The sequence below is a fragment of the Procambarus clarkii genome, chromosome 49, assembly GCF_040958095.1.
Source record: "Procambarus clarkii isolate CNS0578487 chromosome 49, FALCON_Pclarkii_2.0, whole genome shotgun sequence".
Classification (NCBI taxonomy): Eukaryota; Metazoa; Arthropoda; class Malacostraca; order Decapoda; family Cambaridae; genus Procambarus; species Procambarus clarkii.
This window is the reverse complement of record NC_091198.1, coordinates 22,567,475-22,590,511: the sequence shown is the minus strand read 5'-3', so window position 1 is coordinate 22,590,511 and position 23,037 is coordinate 22,567,475. Positions and strand designations below refer to the sequence as shown.

Genomic DNA, 23,037 nt, shown 5'->3' with positions numbered 1-23,037 from the left:
CGGCTCGGTCACTGACCAGGCCTCTGGTTGGTGGCCCAGTCAATCAGGTTGTTAGGGGAAGCAGTCGCGTCTAACTGGCTCCATATGGGAATGGTAGTAAATAACAAAGTATTTTTAAGTTCCAAATCCTACCATTGGCCTATTGGTGGTCAATATACTGACCATACAGACTAAGGGAGCCGGTGGCTGAGCGGACAGAACACTGGACGCGTGATCCTGTGGTCCCGGGTTCGATCCCGGGCGCCGGCGAGAAACGATGGGCAAAGTTTCTTTCACCCTGATGCACCTGTTACCTAGTAGTAAATAGGTACCTGGGTGTTAGTCAGCATCCACGGGCTGCTTCCTGGGGGTGGAGGCCTGGTCGAGGACCGGGCCGCGGGGACACTAAGCCCCGAAATCATCTCAAGACAAGATAGGTAGACTTTGTGAGTTTCATTCACCTGGGTTGTAAAAGACTCGAACCCTTGACTCCAAGCGTGTGAGGACGATGCTCTATCCATCCCTTCTAACACTTTTGGGTGTTAGAAGGGACGGGTGAGTTACGGGCTCTGGTGGGTGAGTTACGGGCTCTGGTGAGTGAGTTACGGGCTCTCGTGGGTGAGTGGCAGGCTCTGGTGGGTGAGTTACGGGCTCTGGTGGGTGAGTGGCAGGCTCTGGTGAGTGAGTTACGGGCTCTGGTGGGTGAGTGGCAGGCTCTGGTGAGTGAGTGACTGGCTCTGGTGGGTGAGTGACTGGCTCTTGTGGGTGAGTGGCGGGCTCTGGTGGGTGAGTGGCGGGCTCTGGTGGGTGAGTGGCGGGCTCTGGTGAGTGAGTGGCGGGCTCTGGTGGGTGAGTGACTGGCTCTTGTGGGTGAGTGGCGGGCTCTGGTGGGTGAGTGGCGGGCTCTGGTGGGTGAGTGACTGGCTCTTGTGGGTGAGTGGCGGGCTCTGGTGGGTGAGTGACTGGCTCTGGTGGGTGAGTGACGGGCTCTGGTGGGTGAGTTACGGGCTCTGGTGGGTGAGTGACGGGCTCTGGTGGGTGAGTGACTGTCTCTGGTTAGTGAGTGACTGACTCTGGTGGGTGAGTGACTGACTCTGGTGGGTGAGTGACGGGCTCTGGTGGGTGAGTTACGGGCTCTGGTGGGTGAGTGACGGGCTCTGGTGGGTGAGTGACTGACTCTGGTGGGTGAGTGACGGGCTCTGGTGGGTGAGTTACGGGCTCTGGTGGGTGAGTGACGGGCTCTGGTGGGTGAGTTACGGGCTCTGGTGGGTGAGTTACGGGCTCTGGTGGGTGAGTTACGGGCTCTGGTGGGTGAGTTACGGGCTCTGGTGGGTGAGTGACGGGCTCTGGTGGGTGAGTGACAGGTTCTGGTGGGTGAGTGACTGGTTCTGTTGGGTGAGTGACGGGCTCTGGTGGGTGAGTGACGGGCTCTGGTGGGTGAGTGACGGGCTCTGGTGGGTGAGTGACAGGTTCTGGTGGGTGAGTGACTGGTTCTGTTGGGTGAGTGACGGGCTCTGGTGGGTGAGTGACGGGCCCTGGTGGGTGAGTGACAGGTTCTGGTGGGTGAGTGACTGGTTCTGTTGGGTGAGTGACGGGCTCTGGTGGGTGAGAGACTGGCTCTGGTGAGTGACGGGCTCTGATTAGTGAGTGACTGGGTCTTGCGGGTGAGTGACACCCTCAGCTGAGTAACAGTCTCAGGTGAGACATTGTGTGGGGAAAGCTGTGTAACTCAGGCCCCTCATAGCGGTTCCAGTCCTCCCTCTGAAGGTGTAGGAAAAGAGTTGAGAAGTTGAGGAAGATTGTAGAGGAGGAGGAGGAGGTCCAGGAAGAGAGGTGTGGAGGTTGGAGGTGTGGAGGTTGTAGGTGTGGAGGTTGTAGGTGTGGAGGTTGTAGGTGTGGAGGTTGGAGGTGTGGAGGTTGTAGGTGTGGAGGTTGGAGGTGTGGAGGTTGTAGGTGTGGAGGTTGGAGGTGTGGAGGTAAGAGGTGTGGAGGTTGGAGGTGTGGAGGTTAGAGGTGTGGAGGTTAGAGGTGTGGAGGTTGGAGGTGTGGAGATTGGAGGTGTGGAAGTTGGAGGTGTGGAGATTAGAGGTGTGGAGGTTGGAGGTGTGAAGGTTGGAGGTGTGGAGGTTAGAGGTGTAGAGGTTGGAGGTGTGGAGATTGGAGGTGTGGAGGTTGGAGGTGTGGAGATTGGAGGTGTGGAGGTTGGAGGTGTGGAGATTGGAGGTGTGGAGATTGGAGGTGTGGAGGTTAGAGGTGTGGAGTTTGGAGGTGTGGAGATTGGAGGTGTGGAGGTTGGAGGTGTGGAGATTAGAGGTGTGGAGGTTGGAGGTGTGAAGGTTGGAGGTGTGGAGGTTAGAGGTGTGGAGGTTGGAGGTGTGGAGATTGGAGGTGTGGAGGTTGGAGGTGTGGAGGTTAGAGGTGTGGAGGTTGGAGGTGTGGAGATTGGAGGTGTGGAAGTTGGAGGTGTGGAGGTTAGAGGTGTGGAGGTTAGAGGTGTGGAGGTTGGAGGTGTGGAGATTGGAGGTGGGGAGGTTGGAGGTTAGAGGTGTGGAGGTTGGAGGTGTAGAGATTGGAGGTGTGGAGGTTGGAGGTGTGGAGGTTGGAGGTGTGGAGGTTAGAGGTGTGGAGGTTGGAGGTGTGGAGATTGGAGGTGTGGAGGTTGGAGGTGTGGAGGTTGGAGGTGTGGAGGTTAGAGGTGTGGAGGTTGGAGGTGTGGTGATTGGAGGTGTGGAGGTTGGAGGTGTGGAGGTTAAAGGTGTGGAGGTTGGAGGTGTGGAGATTGGAGGTGTGGAGGTTGGAGGTGTGGAGGTTGGAGGTGTGGAGGTTGGAGGTGTGGAGGTTGGAGGTGTGGAGGTTGGAGGTGTGGAGGTGTGGAGGTTGTAGGTGTGGAGGTTGGAGGTGTGGAGGTTGGAGATGTGGAGGTGTGGAGGTTGTAGGTTTGGAGGTTGGAGGTGTGGAGGTTGGAGGTGTGGAGGTTGTAGGTGTGGAGGTTGTAGGTGTGGAGGCTGGAGGTGTGGAGGTTGGAGGTGTGGAGGTTGTAGGTGTGGAGGTTGGAGGTGTGGAGGTAAGAGGTGAGGAGGTTGGAGATGTGCAGGTGTGGAGGTGTGGAGGGTGGAGGTTGTAGGTTTGGAGGTTAGAGGTGTGCAGGTTGGAGGTGTGGAGGTTGGAGGTGTGGAGGTGTGCAGGTGTGGAGGTTGTAGTTGTGCAGGTTGGAGGTGTGTAGGTTTGGAGGTTGTATGTTTGGAGGTTGGAGGTGTGGAGGTTGGAGATGTGCAGGTGTGGAGGTGTGGAGGCTGGAGGTGTTGGGAAGCAGGCAGAGGCTAAACACACCACCCAACTAAACCCCAACATGACCAAAATAATTTTAGGTTACCGTCCTTAAAAAAAATAATTTTAGGACTGAACTTTGGGTTAGGATTGATGGAGAATGAGGGTGAGAACGGGTCAAGTGGTTGATGAGGTTGAACTTGCCTGAAAGAGAAGGGCGAGGAGCTGAAAGTTTCGCCGAAAGTTTCAGGTGTTGAGAAACTCGTAGATCAGCGAAGCTGGAATACTTTTCCCCTTTGTCCATCAAGTTGGTTAAAAGTTTCTTGACATTTTTAGCTTAGCTATCCTGCCTAGCGAGGAGAGTTTGACACCTTATCACTATTTGTGTTCTACTGATGACTGGCTGAGAATGTATATTAGTGTATGTATATGTATGCCCGTTTATCTGAATATTTTCCTCTTACCACTTACATACATTTACTTTTTAATTTGTAATTTATTTAGTTGAGTTGGTTTATATGTTGTATACATGTATGCAATATGTATCACTTTAATTACAATTGAAGAAAAATAGATTATCTAATGTATATCACACGCGAACAATGATACATAATGCAATAAAGTATCGTAGTGCAATAATGTGTCTTGACCTCAGGGTTCAGAGGTGTTTCTAAGGGCCAGGAAGCTCTTCCTCTCTGAACACCAACGCAAAGGCGCTCGACCCAGAAACTTTTCACTCCTTGATCATGTCTACTACCACCCAGCTCCTGCAGGAACTTAGGTTTGGTTGTCCAACTTAAATAATCGTCCGAGTTTTTAAGGATCTTTGGTGCACATTTGTCCCATGTGACAAATGTTGCAGATTCAAGCAATTCAATGTTGTTGAAAGAAATCTATCCTCTGTTTTTTATCGTATTTATTTCCGTTTTTTATCGTAAATCTATACATACTTTTATTTTCCAAAGTATTGCAAAATATTAAAGAGAGTTAATTTAAAACAAAATTCATTTATAGACCCACCTTGCCCTCTACACCTGCCAGTGACCCACCTTGCCCTCTACACCTGCCAGTGACCCACCTTGCCCTCTACACCTGCCAGGGACCCACCTTGCCCTCTACACCTGCCAGTGACCCACCTTGCCCTCTACACCTGCCAGTGACCCACCTTGCCCTCTACACCTGCCAGGGACCCACCTTGCCCTCTACACCTGCCAGTGACCCACCTTGCCCTCTACACCTGCCAGTGACCCACCTTGCCCTCTACACCTGCCAGTGACCCACCTTGCCCTCTACACCTGCCAGTGACCCACCGTGCCCTCTACACCTGCCAGTGACCCACCTTGCCCTCTACACCTGCCAGTGACCCACCTTGCCCTCTACACCTGCCAGTGACCCACCTTGCCCTCTACACCTGCCAGTGACCCACCTTGCCCTCTACACCTGCCAGTGACCCACCTTGCCCTCTACACCTGCCAGTGACCCACCTTGCCCTCTACACCTGCCAGTGACCCACCTTGCCCTCTACACCTGCTAGTGACCCACCTTACCCTCTACACCTGCCAGTGACCCACCTTGCCCTCTACACCTGCCAGTGACCCACCTTGCCCTCTACACCTGCTAGTGACCCACCTTACCCTCTACACCTGCCAGTGACCCACCTTGCCCTCTACACCTCCCAGTGACCCACCTTGCCCTCTACACCTGCCAGTGACCCACCGTGCCCTCTACACCTGCCAGTGACCCACCTTGCCCTCTACACCTGCCAGTAACCCACCTTGCCCTCTACACCTGCCAGTGACCCACCTTGCCCTCTACACCTGCTAGTGACCCACCTTACCCTCTACACCTGCTAGTGACCCACCTTACCCTCTACACCTGCCAGTGACCCACCTTGTCCTCTACACCTGCCAGTGACCCACCGTGCCCTCTACACCTGCCAGTGACCCACCTTGTCTTCTACACCTGCCAGTGACCCACCTTGCCCTCTACACCTGCCAGTGACCCACCTTGCCCTCTACACCTGCTAGTGACCCACCTTACCCTCTACACCTGCTAGTGACCCACCTTACCCTCTACACCTGCCAGTGACCCACCTTGTCCTCTACACCTGCCAGTGACCCACCTTGCCCTCTACACCTGCTAGTGACCCACCTTACCCTCTACACCTGCTAGTGACCCACCTTACCCTCTACACCTGCCAGTGACCCACCTTGTCCTCTACACCTGCCAGTGACCCACCTTGCCCTCTACACCTGCCAGTGACCCACCTTACCCTCTACACCTGCTAGTGACCCACCTTACCCTCTACACCTGCTAGTGACCCACCTTACCCTCTACACCTGCCAGTGACCCACCTTGTCCTCTACACCTGCCAGTGACCCACCGTGCCCTCTACACCTGCCAGTGACCCACCTTACCCTCTACAACTGCTAGTGACCCACCTTACCCTCTACACCTGCCAGTGACCCACCTTGCCCTCTACACCTGCCAGTGACCCACCTTGCCCTCTACACCTGCTAGTGACCCACCTTACCCTCTACACCTGCTAGTGACCCACCTTACCCTCTACACCTGCCAGTGACCCACCTTGTCCTCTACACCTACCAGTGACCCACCTTGCCCTCTACACCTGCTAGTGACCCACCTTACCCTCTACACCTGCTAGTGACCCACCTTACCCTCTACACCTGCTAGTGACCCACCTTACCTTCTACACCTGCCAGTGACCCACCTTACCCTCTACACCTGCCAGTGACCCACCTTACCCTCTACACCTGCCAGTGACCCACCTTGCCCTCTACACCTGCCAGTGACCCACCGTGCCCTCTACACCTGCCAGTGACCCACCGTGCCCTCTACACCTGCCAGTGACCCACCTTGCCCTCTACATCCTGCTAGTGACCCACCTTGCCCTCTACACCTGCCAGTGACCCACCTTGCCCTCTACATCCTGCTAGTGACCCACCTTGCCCTCTACATCCTGCTAGTGACCCACCTTGCCATCTACACCCTGCCAGTGACCTACCGTACCCTCTACACCTGCCAGTGACCCACCTTGCCCTCTACACCTGCCAGTGTCCCCACCTTGCCCTCTACACCTGCCAGTGACCCACCTTACCCTCTACATCTGCCAGTGACCCACCTTACCCTCTACACCTGCCAGTGACCCACCTTGCCCTCTACACCTGCCAGTGACCCACCGTACCCTCTACACCTGCCAGTGACCCACCGTGCCCTCTACACCTGCCAGTGACCCACCTTGCCCTCTACACCTGCCAGTGACCCACCTTGCCCTCTACACCTGCCAGTGACCCACCGTGCCCTCTACACCAACGCTAGATCACAGACTGTTGCCATAGAAACTCATATGGTGTCTCCTGTCTATAATTTCTCCCCTGCACAAGAGGCGCTGGTGGCCCCTCCCCTGGGTAGGGGGGGGGGAGCCTACATGGGTAGGCCTACATGGCCTCTCTCCCTCCTTCCCTCCCTCCCTCCATCCAGGGATTCCCCTCCCACTACCCCTCCACTATAACCTTTGACATGAGCAATATTCTGTTGATCAAACAGGAAATAATAGACTTGTTTGGGATGGGTTAGACTTCCGTGTCTGCCTTGATACAGCGGGGCTGACGGCACACTCCCACAATGTTCTGAATATATTATAGTTATTCGCGCGGTTTGGGACTTTCTGGCACGGTTTGGGATTTTCTGGTGCGGTTTGGGACTTTCCCGCGCGGTTTGGGACTTTCCTGCGCGATTTGGGACTTACCCGCGCGGTTTGGGATTTTCCCGCGCGGTTTGGGACTTTCCCGCGCGGTTTGGGACTTTCCAGCGCGGTTTGGGACTTTCCCGCGCGGTTTGGGACTTACCCGCGTGGTTTGGGACTTTTCCGCGCGGTTTGGGACTTTCCCGCGCGGTTTGGGACTTACCCGCGTGGTTTGGGACTTTCCCGCGCGGTTTGGGACTTACCCGCGCGGTTTGGGACTTACCCGCGCGGTTTGGGACTTACCCGCTCGGTTTAAGACTTTCCCGCGCGGTCTGGGACTATAATAATAATATTATTATTATAATAATTATTATTGGATACAATCCACACTTGTGTATTTGTGAAATTTATGTAAGGAACTTACACCAAGACTTTCACACTCTCCTGAGTGCTTGTTAAGGTCTGAGTGTGAGGACCAGACTTACATCTCAACGTCTAATCTGTTTCAATATCTGTTCAACCAAAGTCTTTTCTATATCTAAACTTATCCAATTTATGGCTATTGTTTCAGGGGATTTTGAGATTTGGGATTTTTAACTCTACGTGAACTTTAAGACTTACAGATTTTAACTCAAGGTGAACTTTAAGACTTACAGATTTTAACTCAAGGTGAACTTTAAGACTTACAGATTTTAACTCAAGGTGAACTTTAAGACTTACAGATTTTAACTCAAGGTGAACTTTAAGACTTACAGATTTTAACTCAAGGTGAACTTTAAAACTTACAGATTTTAACAAGGTGAACTTTAAGACTTACAGATTTTAACTCAAGGTGAACTTTAAGACTTACAGATTTTAACTCAAGGTGAACTTTAAGACTTACAGATTTTAACTCAAGGTGAACTTTAAGACTTACAGATTTTAACTCAAGGTGAACTTTAAGACTTACAGATTTTAACTCAAGGTGAACTTTAAAACTTACAGATTTTAACAAGGTGAACTTTAAGACTTACAGATTTTAACTCAAGGTGAACTTTAAGACTTACAGATTTTAACTCAAGGTGAACTTTAAGACTTACAGATTTTAACTCAAGGTGAACTTTAAAACTTACAGACAGGAGAGCTTGTGGCTAACAAATCAAAGCCAGACTCGTTAAGTGCCCCCAGATCACTTAACCAAGTTTAACATCTTAGACCTGAACACTTGATGGACGGGTGACCACAAGGAAATATCCTCGTCCTTAAAAAACTTGGGTCTCAGTAGCCAGTTCGAAATTCAGTCCCAGCCACTTGGGCTGGACGGTAGAACGACGGTCTCGCTTCATGCAGGTCGGCGTTCAATCCCCGACCGTCCACAAGTGATTGGGCACCGTTCCTTCCAAGTCTTATAAAGTCGTAATGGCTTGGCGCTTTCCCCGACAATTTCCTTCCTTCCTCCCCCCCCCCAAAAAAAAAGAATTACATCAAAATATTTAAAACTAATATTTTAATATTTAAAAAAATTAAAGTAAAACTGTGGTTGGGTTATAGTGACTGTGGTTGGGTTTCTAGCGACAATGTGCATCCACATTACCCTAATGTTATTTTGCGTATACGATTGATCAATCAGTCTGTTTGTGAAAGCTGTCAGCATCATAGGTCAGCCATATCCCATCTTAATAAGTCAAAATTTGTATGAAAAGTTTCGAAAAATAATACAGCAATTCCTTACCAGTATATTATATATATATATATATATATATATATATATATATATATATATATATATATATATATATATATATATATATATATATATATATGTATATATATATATATATATATATATATACATATATATATATATATATATATATATATATATATATATATATATATATATATATATATATATATATATATATATATATATACATATATATATATATATATATATATATATATATATATATATATATATATATATATATATATATATATATATATATATACATATATATATATATATATATATATATATATATATATATATATATATATATATATATATATATATATATATATATATATATATATATAAACTCTTGTATAAAATTGCATTCACCTGGGCTGTAGGAGACTCGAACCCTGGACCCAGTAAACTGTTTCATTTCATTATGAATATAAAACCTCTTTTTATTGAACAAAGCTTTTTACGTAAAAGATTATATATAATAAACCCTCTATTAATTGTTTATGAAAACGCTCCTCCTCCTCCTCGGGCGAATATATTTAAATACACACAAGTTGGGTGAATATATTGTAAACTGCGCTGAAAGTTTGACTCCATCTCAAAACTGTGTTGTTTGAAGTTCAGGGCGACCAGAACGTGAGTGTCCTGCCAAGCGGGGCTCTGTGCTCCCCGCCTCACCCATTTTAGCACTATTTCTTCAGTTGCACAAGCAACACTTTTGCAAAGTGTTTCGTGACTTCGACTGAGAGCAGTTTGGCTCTTTGGCAGCGTGCTGGTGACTTCTGGTGGCATCAAGAAACACTGCCGCTGGAGTGGACCCGTAGCGGTGACTGGTCCTGACCAGATTGGGACACACTCACACAGTTTTGCTTGTGGGGGGTTGAGCTTCGGCTCCTTGATCCCGCCTTTCAACTGCTAATCAACTGGTGTACAAGCTCCTGAGCTTATTTGGTTCTGTCATATGAACATATGGAACTGTGTAGGGAGTCAGTCTCCACCACATCACTTCCTAGTGCATTCTAATTGTTAACAACTTTGACAATGAAATAATTATTTATAATGTCTTTGTGGCTCATTTGAGTACTAAGTTTCCAACTGTATCCCCTTATTCGTGTTCCTCCCATGCTGAATATTTTGTCTTTGTCTACACTATCAATTCCTCTGAGAATCTTGTATGTGGTGATCGTGTCTCCCTTAACTCTTCTGTCTTCCAGAAACATGAGGTTTAATTCTTGTAGCCTTTCCTTTTAACTCATAACTCTCAACTCTGGGACTAGTCTGGCGGCATACCTCTGACTCTTCTCTAAATTTGTCTTGTGTTTAACTAGGTATAGACTCCAGGCTGAAGCTGCATACTCCAGGATTGGTCTTATATATATGGTATGCTTTCTTCTAAATGATTCCTTACAAAAGTTACTAAAGGCAGTTCTTATGTTGACCAACCTGACATATTCCGCTCATGATATCCTTTTGATGTGGGCCTCTGGGGACAGGTTCGGTGTGATATCAACCCCCAGATCTTTCTCTCTATTTGACTCTTGCAGGATTTCACCTCCCAGGTAGTACCTTGTGTTCAGCCTTTTGCTCCTTTCGCCTAATTTCATTACTTTACACTTTCCTGAGTTGAACTTTAGTAGCCATTTTCTAGAGCCTTTAGTAGCCATTTTTTCAGTTTGTCCAGGCCATCCTGTAGTCTCTGTCTATCTTCATCTGTTTTGATTCTTCTCAAAATTTTTGCATCATCAGCAAACATTGAAAGGAATGAGTCTACACCCTCTGGAAGAGCGTTTACATATATTAGAAACAGGATGGGTCCAAATACAGAGCCCTGTAGGACTCCACAGGTGAGCTCACATTCCTCCCAGTTGCTCTATTTACCACCTCCTCTCTCTTTTATAGTCTTTTCCTTGCTCTATTGTGAAGACCTCCTGGAATCTCTTGTTGAGTTCTTCAGTAGCTCATACCGTGTGTGTGGGTGCAGCTGTATTTACTATTTGTATCTGCAGAATCGAGCTATTAGCTCTTGGACCCCGCCTTTCTAACCAACATGTTTTTCCCTCTACTTTATCTACTACATATATTTCATATATTTATCTCTAAAACACACACACACACACACACACACACACACACACACACACACACACACACACACACACACACACACACACACACACACCCACACACACACACACACACACACACACACACACACACACACACACACATCCCCAGGAAGCAGCCCGGAGCAGCTGTCTAACTCCCAGATACCTATTTACAGCTGGGTGAACAGGAGAATCAGCGTGAAAGAAACTCTGCCCATTTGTTTCCGCTTCCGCAGGGAATCGAACCATGTTCATTAGGACTACGACTCCCAAGAGCTGTCTTTGTGCCCGTAGTCCAAGCGACTGCCAGCTATAGTCCAAGCGACAGCCAGCTATAGTCCAAGCCACAGCCAGCTATAGTCCAAGCGAGAGCCAGCTATAGTCCAAGCCACAGCCAGCTATAGTCCAAGCGACAGTCAGCTATTGTTCAAGTGACAGCCAGCTATAGTCCAAGCGACAGCCAGCTATTGTCCAAGCGACAGCCAGCTATAGTCCAAGCGACAGCCAGCTATAGTCCAAGCCACAGCCAGCTATAGTCCAAGCGACAGCCAGCTATAGTCCAAGCCACAGCCAGCTATAGTCCAAGCGACAGTCAGCTATAGTTCAAGCGAGAACCAGCTATAGTCCAAGTGACAGCCAGCTACAGTCCAAGCGAGAACCAGCTATAGTCCAAGTGACAGCCAGCTATAGTCCAAGTGACAGCCAGCTATAGTCCAAGTGACAGCCAGCTATAGTCCAAGCGACAGCCAGCTATAGTCCAAGTGACAGCCAGATATAGTCCAAGTGACAGCCGGCTATAGTCCAAGCGACAGTCAGCTATAGTTCAAGCGACAGTCAGCTATAGTCCAAGTGACAGCCGGCTATAGTCCAAGCGACAGTCAGCTATAGTCCTAGTGACAGCCAGCTATAGTCCAAGCGACAGTCAGCTATAGTTCAAGCGACAGTCAGCTATAGTCCAAGTGACAGCCAGCTATAGTCCAAGCGACAGCCAGCTATAGTCCAAGTGACAGTCAGCTATTGTTCAAGTGACAGCCAGCTATAGTCCAAGCGACAGCCAGCTATTGTCCAAGCGACAGTCAGCTATAGTCCAAGCGACAGCCAGCTATAGTCCAAGCGACAGCCGGCTATAGTCCAAGCGACAGCCAGCTATTGTCCAAGCGACAGCTAGTCAGCTATAGTCCAAGCGACAGTCAGCTATAGTTCAAGTGACAGCCAGCTACAGTCCAAGCGACAGCCGGCTATAGTCCAAGCGACAGCCAGCTATTGTCCAAGCGACAGCCAGCTATTGTCCAAGCGACAGCCAAGTATTGTCCAAGCGACAGCCAGCTACAGTCCAAGCGACAGCCGGCTATAGTCCAAGCGACAGCCGGCTATTGTCCAAGCGACAGCCAGCTATTGTCCAAGCGACAGCCAAGTATTGTCCAAGCGACAGCCAGGTATTGTCCAAGTGACAGCCGGCCAAAAACCCGCTTTCATCTGTTTTAACACTATATGAATTAGAAATTATGTTTTCTCAAATATGAGTTTAATAATAATATTTTTTCTATACTCGAGCTATATCTAGGGTCTCACTTCTTGCAGGCCCGCGTTCAATCCCCGACCGTCCCAGTCGTTTGGCACTACAATCATTCCCCTTCACCCCGTGTCCTCATATCCCTTCCAAGTTCCGGACAATTTGCCTCACCTAGGCCTACTCTGGGGCGTAACAAGTCGTTCATTTCACGGAAGATGGGTTAGAATACATGCAAACTGTGTAGTGTTTCATATTTTACAAATATTATTAATATTAGCTAAAGTCACTATGATCCTTCTGCTTGGCTTTCCTACTGAGCGGCTCCTGCTCACCTCCACCTGCTCAATTACCTCCATTTTCTTACCTTTTTTTTACCTCTTAGTGAATATTTAGTGAGCTAAACAAATCAACTTTACACTTTGTATCTGGCGAAAATGGCCTTCGTATTTTTGCTCTCCGGCGCTTCCCATTCTATTTTCTGCGCCTTTTTCCCGCCATTCACGGAGCTCTTCGGAGGTCTTAAGTACATTATAATGGTCCCTTGGTTCGTAGCTGAGATCTTCTCAACGCGGCGTTCTGTATTCTGTATTCTGTATTCTAATGCCGAGTTATGTAATCCTACTCTTTGCAGCCCCTTAGCTTACGGGCGCAACCGGCAACCTATTTAATCCTATTTAGGAATAAGCTGCTTGTATTACGTCCCATTTTTAACCCCATTGTTTCTAAGGGTTTACTTGTGTGTGTGGTTGTTAGTCTCCAACAACCGGGTCGTTAGTGTTGTATTCTTGGTTGTGCTACTCAGGTTATTAGTTCAGGCTTATATAGAGCTGATAAGTCTGCCCCCCAAGCCTTTTAGTTCACAATGAAAGTGATTTAATGTTATGTTATTATTAGGATTTTTCTCAGGTAAATAATTTACTGTCAATTTGTGTGTAAACTCACCCAATTTGAGTGTAAACTCGCCCAATTTGTGTGTAAACAACGCCCAATTTGTGTGTAAACCTCGCCCAATTTGTGTGTAAACTCACCCAATTTGTGTGTAAACCTCGCCCAATTTGTGTGTAAACCTCGCCCAATTTGTGTGTAAACCTCGCCCAATTTGTGTGTAAACCTCGGCCAATTTGTGTGTAATCTCACCCAATTTATGTGTAAATATCACCCAATTTGTGTATAAACCTCGCCCAATTTGTGTAAACTCGCCCAATTTGTGTGTAAACTCACCCAATTTGTGTGTAAACTCACCCAATTTGTGTGTAAACTTCATCTAATTTGTGTGTAAACATCACCAAGTTTTTGTGTAAACTCACCCAATTTGTGTGTAAACTCATCCAAGTTGCGTGTAAACTCATCCAAGTTGTGTGTAAACTCACCCAATTTCTGTGTAAACTCGCCCAATTTATGTGTAAACTCACCCAATTTCTGTGTAAACTCACCCAATTGTTAATGTAACAAAGTTTATTATTAAAGGATTTGAATTTAATGTTAAGTGATGTAACGATGGTTGGAGTCCATTCTGGATCCCTTATAAAGTTGTCGTGACATTATCTTCCTGTTACTTCATATTAGTGCACCAAACTCTCTCTCTCTCCCCTCTCTATCTCTCTCGCTCTCACTCTCTCTCTCTCTCTCACACTCTCTCTCTCTCTCTCTCTCTCTCTCTCTCTCTCTCTCTCTCTCTCTCTCTCTCTCTCTCTCTCTCTCTCTCTCTCTCTCTCTCTCTCTCTCTCTCTCTCTCTCTCTCTATCTCTCTCTCTCTAATATATAATGTGCCAAAAGCCCGCTTTCACCTATTTTAACACTGTGTCCATAAGAAATTATAATTGTCTTTTATATTTGATATGAGTATTATATATATATATATATATATATATATATATATATATATATATATATATATATATATATATATATATATATATATATATAGAGAGTTGAAATGGAAGGGGTCCCAGCGGTCGGGCAGGACTCCACAAGCCTTGAGGTGCCAACAACTGCTCCTAAAAGAGGTTTTTGCCGAGTTTGCAACAAAAACACCGCCATAAACTCCATCGGTGGTGTTATCCGCTTTCACACCTTCAACGAGAAAAGATGCAGTGGTTCCCACCAGCTTCCGAAGGGAAGCAATGGCCAGCTGCCATTAACAGTTAGGGAAGAGACTCCCATTAACCTAATCTCATCTGAGAACCTCACCCAAGCGATCATAGCGACGTCTGCTAGAACATTACCACACATCCCAAAAGCAGCCCGCCCAAATGCAGCAGCCAAACTTTGTAATCTTCTGAAAAGGGTCAATGATGCACCGGAAAACATTCAAGCGTGGCATAATGTCCTTCTGTTTGGCAATGTATGCCTCACCGTCCCTCCAAGGAGGGACAAATCACTTGCTTCCTCGGTCCTGAGGGCGATAAATGAATACCCAAGGGGGGACAACCTAGTTCGCCTGCCTCTCCGAGCAAAACACACCCACCGCAGAAATGGTAACAACAACATACCGGAAACGTACAAAATCAGAGCACAAATCACCAAGAAAATTGAAGAGGGAAATACCGCAAGTGCTATTAGAGTCCTCACCAGTGACGAGAAAATTGCTCCTCGAAACTCAGCCACAGCACGGGCCCTGCAAAGCAAGCACCCACCCAGAGCCCCTCAAGGCGACAACATCGTTCCGCCATCAGCCGACACCATTTCAGACCCATTAACAGTTGGTGAATCTGAGGTCTACAAAGCAGCCCTTTCTTTTCCACCTGGGTCAGCAGGCGGCTTTACAGGGTTAAAACCTCAACATATCAAGCAAATGTTAAATCCTGCGGTTGGTGATGCTGCACAAGATCTTCTTATGGAACTCACAAGGTTCGTCAACATGTGTCTGGCTGGTGAGATACCTGAGGTCATCAGGCCTCTCTTTTTTGGTGCCTCCCTCTGTGCTCTCAAAAAGAAGGACGAAGGAATCAGGCCAATCGCTGTTGGCAACACTCTCCGACGCCTGATTGCCAAGGCTGCTACGAGGGTTGTCAGCCAGCAAGCGGCTGAATTGCTGAAACCAATCCAGCTAGGATTTGGAATCCCCCAAGGCTGTGAAGCGGCTGCCCATGCAGCACGAGCATACATCACAAACATTTCTGAGGAAAAGGCCCTGCTCAAACTGGACTTTAAGAATGCCTTCAACATGGTAAGAAGAGATGCAGTACTTTGTGCCGTACATCGCCATTTCCGGCCCCTCTACCCGTTCATACTATCGTGCTACAGTGGCGAGTCAAAACTGCTCTTTGGTGAACATGAAATCAGATCATGTGAAGGTGTTCAGCAAGGTGATCCTCTTGCTCCCCTTCTTTTCTGCTTAGTCTTAAAAGAAATCACCGAAAGCTTGTCCAGCGAGTTCAACATCTGGTTTTTGGATGATGGCACTATAGCTGGCACCGTAGACCACCTCTTATCAGATATCAGGAAAATAAGGGAGCAAGAAGTAAGCCTGGGTCTCGTCCTGAACCCTTCCAAGTGTGAAGTAGTCTCCTCCAACCCAGACATCGTAGCTAGAATAAGGTCTGCCTTGCCTGGAGCCCATGTCATTAGGGCCGAGAACAGCACCCTCCTTGGAGCTCCCCTCGGGTCTAACGCCATTGAGGAGATCCTCGACAAGAAAATCGCAGACCTTAGGAGGATGGAAGACAGAATAGGTGACATCGATGCCCACGATGCTTTTTATCTCCTCACCAAATGCCTATCCCTTCCGAGGCTAACCTACTTTCTGAGGTGCGCCCCATCTTACAACAACCCAAAGCTTGACGAGTATGACCTCCTACTGAAGACCATGCTGGAAAAAGTTGTTAACCTCTCTCTCAACGAATGCCAGTGGAAACAAGCCACTCTTCCTGTCAGGCTCGGTGGCTTGGGTGTCCGCACCGCCACCCAAATTGCAGTCCCAGCCTTCCTGTCTTCCTCCTCAGCATCAGATGACCTGGTTAAGGAAATTCTACCTGACACCCTGAGTGATGTAGCGGGGATACAGGACCCCCACTACACGGAATGTGACACGAAATGGGGTGCCATGACAGACCCAGCACTCAGACCAGCCATGCCGAAAGCCAAGAAACAATCCAGTTGGGACTGCCCCATTGTAGACAAAGAAGCCACAGCTTTGCTGGAGGCAGCAACAACCCCCAGTGATCGTGCACGCCTCACAGCTGTGCAGGCTCCCCATGCAGGGGACTTCCTTCTGGCAGTCCCTATGTCTGCGACAGGCACACGTCTTGATCCGCAGGAGCTCCGTATTGCAGTCGCTCTCCGCCTTGCTGCCCCTATCCACACTGTTCACAGGTGTATTTGCGGCGAGGCAGATGCTGACGAATATGGATTGCATGGCCTGCACTGTGGAAAATCGGGTGGTTGGCACACTAGACACGACGAAGTCAACGACATCATTAAAAGAAGCCTTGCCTCTGCTCAGTGTCCAGCGGAGAGAGAGCCCCGCAACCTACTGAACCGTGACTCTGTTAGCTTTGCCGGCCGACCAGACGGAATCACACTGCGTCCGTGGAAGGGTGGCAGGCAGTTAGCATGGGACTATACTTGCGTATCCACCCTGGCAACGACATACATCACCCTCTCTGCCGGCACGGCAGGAGCCGCAGCGACACACAGAGAAAAACAAAAGTCAGTCAAGTACAGGCAATTAGATCAAAGGTACAATTTCGTTCCAATAGGGTCTGAGACCCTAGGCCCATGGGGTGAGAGTGCAAGAAGGTTTCTTAAGGATCTTGGTTCCAAGCTCATTGACACCACAAGAGACCCTAGAGCAGCAAGTTTTCTCTTTCAGCGCCTCAGTGTCGCGATCCAGAGGGGAAATGCCCGCTGCATCCTCGGTTCCTGCCCGGCGTCGGAGGAGTTCGAGGAAATCTACAGCCTCTAGGAAGCGAACTTTTTCTTGTGTCCTCTTAATGTTCATTTTTTGTATAAAATCAGATATGTAACTATATATATATATATATATATATATATATATATGTATATATATGCCCAGACAGGTACAAGAGGAGTGTTGTTAACGCATATGTCGACCGTGCTCTCAGCCACAGCTCAGAATGGAAGCAAGTCGACGAAGAACTCTGTAGGGTAAGGCAGGTCCTAGTCAACAACGGCTTCTCCAATGGTTTCGTCGAAGACATCATAAGAAGGAAAGTGAAACGCCATACAACCTCTGAAGAGACAACTAACACAACACCTATACCCCCTATTAGACTATTTTACAGGAACTTCTTTTCCACAGCTCATAAAACGGAGGAAAGGGTCCTGAAAGATATTGTTAATAGAAACGTTATCCCTATAGACAAAAATCAGAGGATACAACTGACGATTTACTATAAAACCAGAAAAACGGCCAGCCTACTCATGAGAAACTCTCTAGACACAAAGCAGAACGCTTTAAAAGAAACCAACGTCGTCTATGCCTTCAAATGCCCTCTTGGGGACTGTAAGCTCCAAAAAAACCAGTATATAGGCAAGACAACAACATCTCTTTCTAGGCGTTTAACGATGCATAAGCAACAGGGCTCCATTAAGGAACATATAATCTCTTCCCACAACCAAACCATCGCCAGAGAAATCCTAGTAAACAACACTCCTCTTGTACCTGTCTGGGCAGTCACTGTTGGCATTTAGGCACATTCCTATGTTTGTTTCCTTAGTGTAGACTGCAGTGTGGAAACCTCCGCTCCTTTCCATGACTGTTACATCTAGAAAGGGCAGCTTCCCATCCTTCTCCATCTCGTAAGTGAAAAGCAACACAGAATTCCACTCAAATGCCTCCTTCAGCTCCTGCAGATGTCTGACATCAGGTTTCCGAGTTTGAAGACCATAGGACTGGTAAGTCGGGAACAGAAGGATGGGGGAGGATGTAGGAAAACTTGAAAAGGATTAGGGTGTGAAGGAGAGGAGGGAGGGGGGGGGGTTACAGTTAAGTGGCATAACCACTTTGGGGTTGACTGTAATGAGAAGTGATGGATGAAAGTGTAGGTGATAAATGGTAGTTAGTAGAAGGTTGTTTTTTTTTTTTTTTTCCTGACCAGCTGGCGGTGAGTAGCCATGGTGCAGGTGGTGGTTGATTAAGTAGCTACTCGCCGCTTTTCCTGGAGAGCTGTGCTAGTTTTTGAATCAGTTGTTGGTGGTTGAGTGGAGTTATTAAATCCTTAATCGGTGGGTTTCAGGTGGTAGGACTTAGGTGTACAGTGGGGCTGGCGGATGTCAATCATCCTCTTGTGGTAGGTTGCTTAAGATCCTGGGCCTGGGGTAGGCTCTGTTGTGGATGTATCTTCTTACCCTTTGTTGGAGGAACATCCTCCTCGATCTGTGGGGCTGGTCGAGCATAGCGTAATTCGTTGTGTTGAGGACAACAAAGGAGTCCTCACGATTTGGCATGTACATACTTTTCATTTTATATAGCTGTTTGATTGAGAGGCGATTCAGGCGAACGTTCAGTGGGTCGATCCTCAGTGTGGTATGAAGGTTTTCTATGCGCACTCTGTGTAAGAGTGACACATTTGCCACAAATCTGAGTGCCCTGTTCTGGACCCGTTGCAGTTTCAGCATGTTCGATTTCTTTGCCAGAGTGAGTGGGGTGTACGGGTATTGACATCAGGTATCTGTGCAAAAATGTCGTCACCATACCTGCAGTATATGGCCGGTTTCAAGTTCATGTCGACTAAGACTTTTTGCTCGATGGTACCCATGTAGAATATGAGTACCCTTCAATACCCATTGTTTCGTGTTCTGCCTTGTGTTGAAAGTTTGTTTTCACCTCATCCAAAACTGTTGTAACATATCACCTCACCCAAATGCATATATATACATATATATATATATATATATATATATATATATATATATATATATATATATATATATATATATATATATATATATATATATATATATATATATATATATATGCGTATATCACGAAAATAAACACGTGATTAAGAATGTGACAATGTCAGACCACGGAGGAAAAATGAAACAGGAAATTTCCTTAAGTACTTTCGTATATTAAATACATCTTCAGAAGGTGTGTTCATTCAGGTGTGAATGAACATGTTTCCTGTTTCATTTTTCCTCCGTGGTCTGACATTGTCATATATATATATATATATATATATATATATATATATATATATATATATATATATATATATATATATATATATATATATATATATATATATATATATATATTGGTAGCAGTCTTTCCTGTAGACATATATTATTAAATATGACCGAAAAAGTAAGATTAATAATTCTAACACGAATTTTCTCTATCTTTCGTACATTTCTTTTCACAGTTGGTGGTAATTCAAAAATCAATTCTCCAAAATTCATTTTTATTTCTAGTCTGACGCGACACTTCAGCGCGTTTCGTAAAACTTATTACATTTTCAAAGACTTTAGTTTACACATACACAACTGAATGAAACTTACACATCTCCGATTTGTTTATATCTACATTTGAGTGAGGTGGATGGGGTGAGGTGGTATTTAATAGGGTATTAAATTCATCAACACAAGACAGAACACAAAACAATAGGTATTGAATAGAAGTGATTGTAGAAAGCCTATTGGTCCATATTTCTTGATGCTTCTATATTGGAGCGGAGTCTTGAGGTGGGTAGAATATAGTTGTGCATTAATTGGGTATTGATTGCTGGTGTTGACTTCTTAATGTCAAACCATTGGAGAGGCTTCTCCAATGGTTTCGTTGAAGACATCATAAGAAGGAAGGTGAAACGCCATGCAACCTCTGAAGAGACAACTAACACAACACCTGTACCCCCTATTAGACTATTTTACAGGAACTTCTTTTCCACAGCTCATAAAACGGAGGAAAGGGTCCTGAAAGATATTGTTAATAGAAACGTTATCCCTACAGACAAAAATCAGAGGATACAACTGACGATTTAGTATAAAACCAAAAAAATGGCCAGCCTACTCATTAGAAACTCTCCAGACACAGAGCAGAACGCTTTAAAAGAGACCAACGTCGTCTATGCCTTCAAATGCCCACTTGGGGACTGTAAGCCTCAAAAAACTCAGTTTATAGGCAAGACAACAACATCTCTTTCCAGGCGTTTAACGATGCATAAGCAACAGGGCTCCATTAAGGAACATATAATCTCTTCCCACAACCAAACCATCACCAGAGAAATCTTAGCAAACAACACAGAAATCATCGATAGATACAGCGATAGCAGGCGGCATGACGTCTGCGAGGCACTACACATCAAGAAGTCAACACCAGCAATCAACAGCCAATTAATGCACAACTATATTCTACCCACTTCAAGACTCCGTTCCAATATAGAAGCATCAAGAAATATGGGCCAATAGGCCCTCTGCAATTACTTCCATTCTTACCTTCAATACCCATTGTTTCGTGTTCTGTCCTGTGTTGAAAGTTTGTTTTCACCTCATCCAAAACTGTTGTAACATATCACCTCACCCAAATGCAGGTATAAAAAATCGAAGATATATATATATATATATATATATATATATATATATATATATATATATATATATATATATATGTCGTACCTAATAGCCAGAACGCACTTCTCAGCCTACTATTCAAGGCCTGATTTGCCTAATAAGCCAAGTTTTCATGAATTAATGTTTTTTCGTCTACCTAACCTACCTAACCTAACCTAACCTAGCTTTTTTTGGCTACCTAACCTAACCTTACCTATAAATATAGGTTAGGTTAGGTTAGGTAGGGTTGGTTAGGTTCGGTCATATATCTACGTTAATTTTAACTCCAATAAAAAAAAATTGACCTCATACATAGAGAAAAGGGTTGCTTTATCATTTCATAAGAAAAAAATTGTAGTAAATATATTAATTCAGGAAAACTTGGCTTATTAGGCAAATCGGGCCTTGAATAGTAGGCTGAGAAGTGAGTTCTGGCTACTAGGTACGACATATATATATATATATATATATATATATATATATATATATATATATATATATATATATATATATATATATATATATATGCTTCATGTCACAAACAACAGGGATTATTAAAATATTTACAAATACCAAGATATAGGTATTCATTCATACTGTCGTTCTGTATCTCCAACTCTTCACAAATATACAGAAGTATACAATTATTGATATACAGTGATATACACTCATATAACATACTATAAAATCAAATAATTTTACCATTGAATATTGCACGAGTACAAAATATACTACTATACAATTACACAATATACGATAATAAATTATATATTCATATATTGATACGGTAAATAAACCGTGCAAGCATTGATCTTAGACCGGGGTTCGTATCCCGATTATTAACAATCCATATATAAAGATAAAATGGAATTTAAAATCAACAAATCAATAAAAATAAGATACAGAACAGCAACAAATAAATAAAAGTCTTATTTTGGTATTAAAAAGCAATTGGAAAACAAAGCATCGAGAGAGAGAGAGAGAGAGAGAGAGAGAGAGAGAGAGAGAGAGAGAGAGAGAGAGAGAGAGAGAGAGAGAGAGAGAGAGAGAGAGAGAAGAGAGAGAGAGAGAGAGAGAGAGAGAGAGAGAGAGAGAGAGAGAGAGAGAGAGAGAGAAGAGAGAGAGAGAGAGAGAGAGAGAGAGAGAGAGAGAGAGAGAGAGAGAGAGAGAGAGAGAGAGAGAGAGAGAGAGAGAGAGAGAGAGAGAGAGAGAGAGAGAGAGAGAGAGAGAGAGAGAGAGAGAGAGAGAGAGAGAGAGAGAGAGAGAGAGAGAGAGAAGAGAGAGAGAGAGAGAGAGAGAGAGAGAGAGAGAGAGAGAGAGAGAGAGAGAGAGAGAGAGAGAGAGAGAGAGAGAGGGTCGTGTTAATTACATAGGATAACGAAGACTCACCTTGTAATTAAGGACAAAATATGCCTAATGACTTGGTGGATACGAGTACCTAGGGAGGTCTACCTAGGTAGGAGTACCTAGGTAGGAGTACCTAGGGAGGTATCTACAGGACAGAAAGAGACATTGAGGAAAGCATCATAACGAGGCCCGTCCCCAACCAGCTTCGCTGCTGGGCTCATTAACCCTAATTACTCTCTTTTGTTTTAATGTAACAGGCAAATGTAGCTATTATTATTTACTTTAATATGAGTGTAATTAATGTTACTATTGTTTGGGATTAGTTCCTTCACTGTGTCTTCATATCCCAGCTCCTTGTCCTCATATCCCAGCTCCTTGTCCTCATATCCCAGTTCCTTGTCCTCATATTCCAGTTCCTTGTCCTCATATCCCAGCTCCTTGTCCCCATTTCCCAGCACCTTGTCTTCATATCCCAGCTCCTTGTCCTCATATTCCAGCTCCTTGTCCTCATATTCCAGTTCCTTGTCCTCATATCCCAGCTCCTTGTCCTCATATCCCAGCTCATTGTCCTCATATCCCAGCTCCTTGTCCTCATATCCCAGCTCCTTGTCCTCATATCCCAGCTCCTTGTCCTCATATCCCAGCTTCTTGTCGGCATTGTCGATTATTGTCCTTTGAAATTCGACAGAATATGGGATAGGTATGGACGGGATAAGCCAAGCCGTCCAGCTGACGTGTATGGAACAGGATATGGAACAGGTAAGAGAGGAAGAGGGCACAAAGAAAATGGGAGAGAATAACGGAAGGGGGAAACTGAAATGATGATGACGAACGAGATGCCTGAAGGGAACTAAATGGAATATAGAGGCAGAAA

General features: G+C 45.8%; 1 protein-coding gene across 1 annotated transcript in view; it reads left to right on the top strand.

The window, feature by feature from the left end:
• LOC123763241 (neuroligin-2-like) overlaps positions 1–23,037 on the top strand; it is a 644,171-nt gene that overhangs the window by 130,369 nt on the left and 490,765 nt on the right. The gene's annotated exons all lie outside the window — the stretch shown is intronic.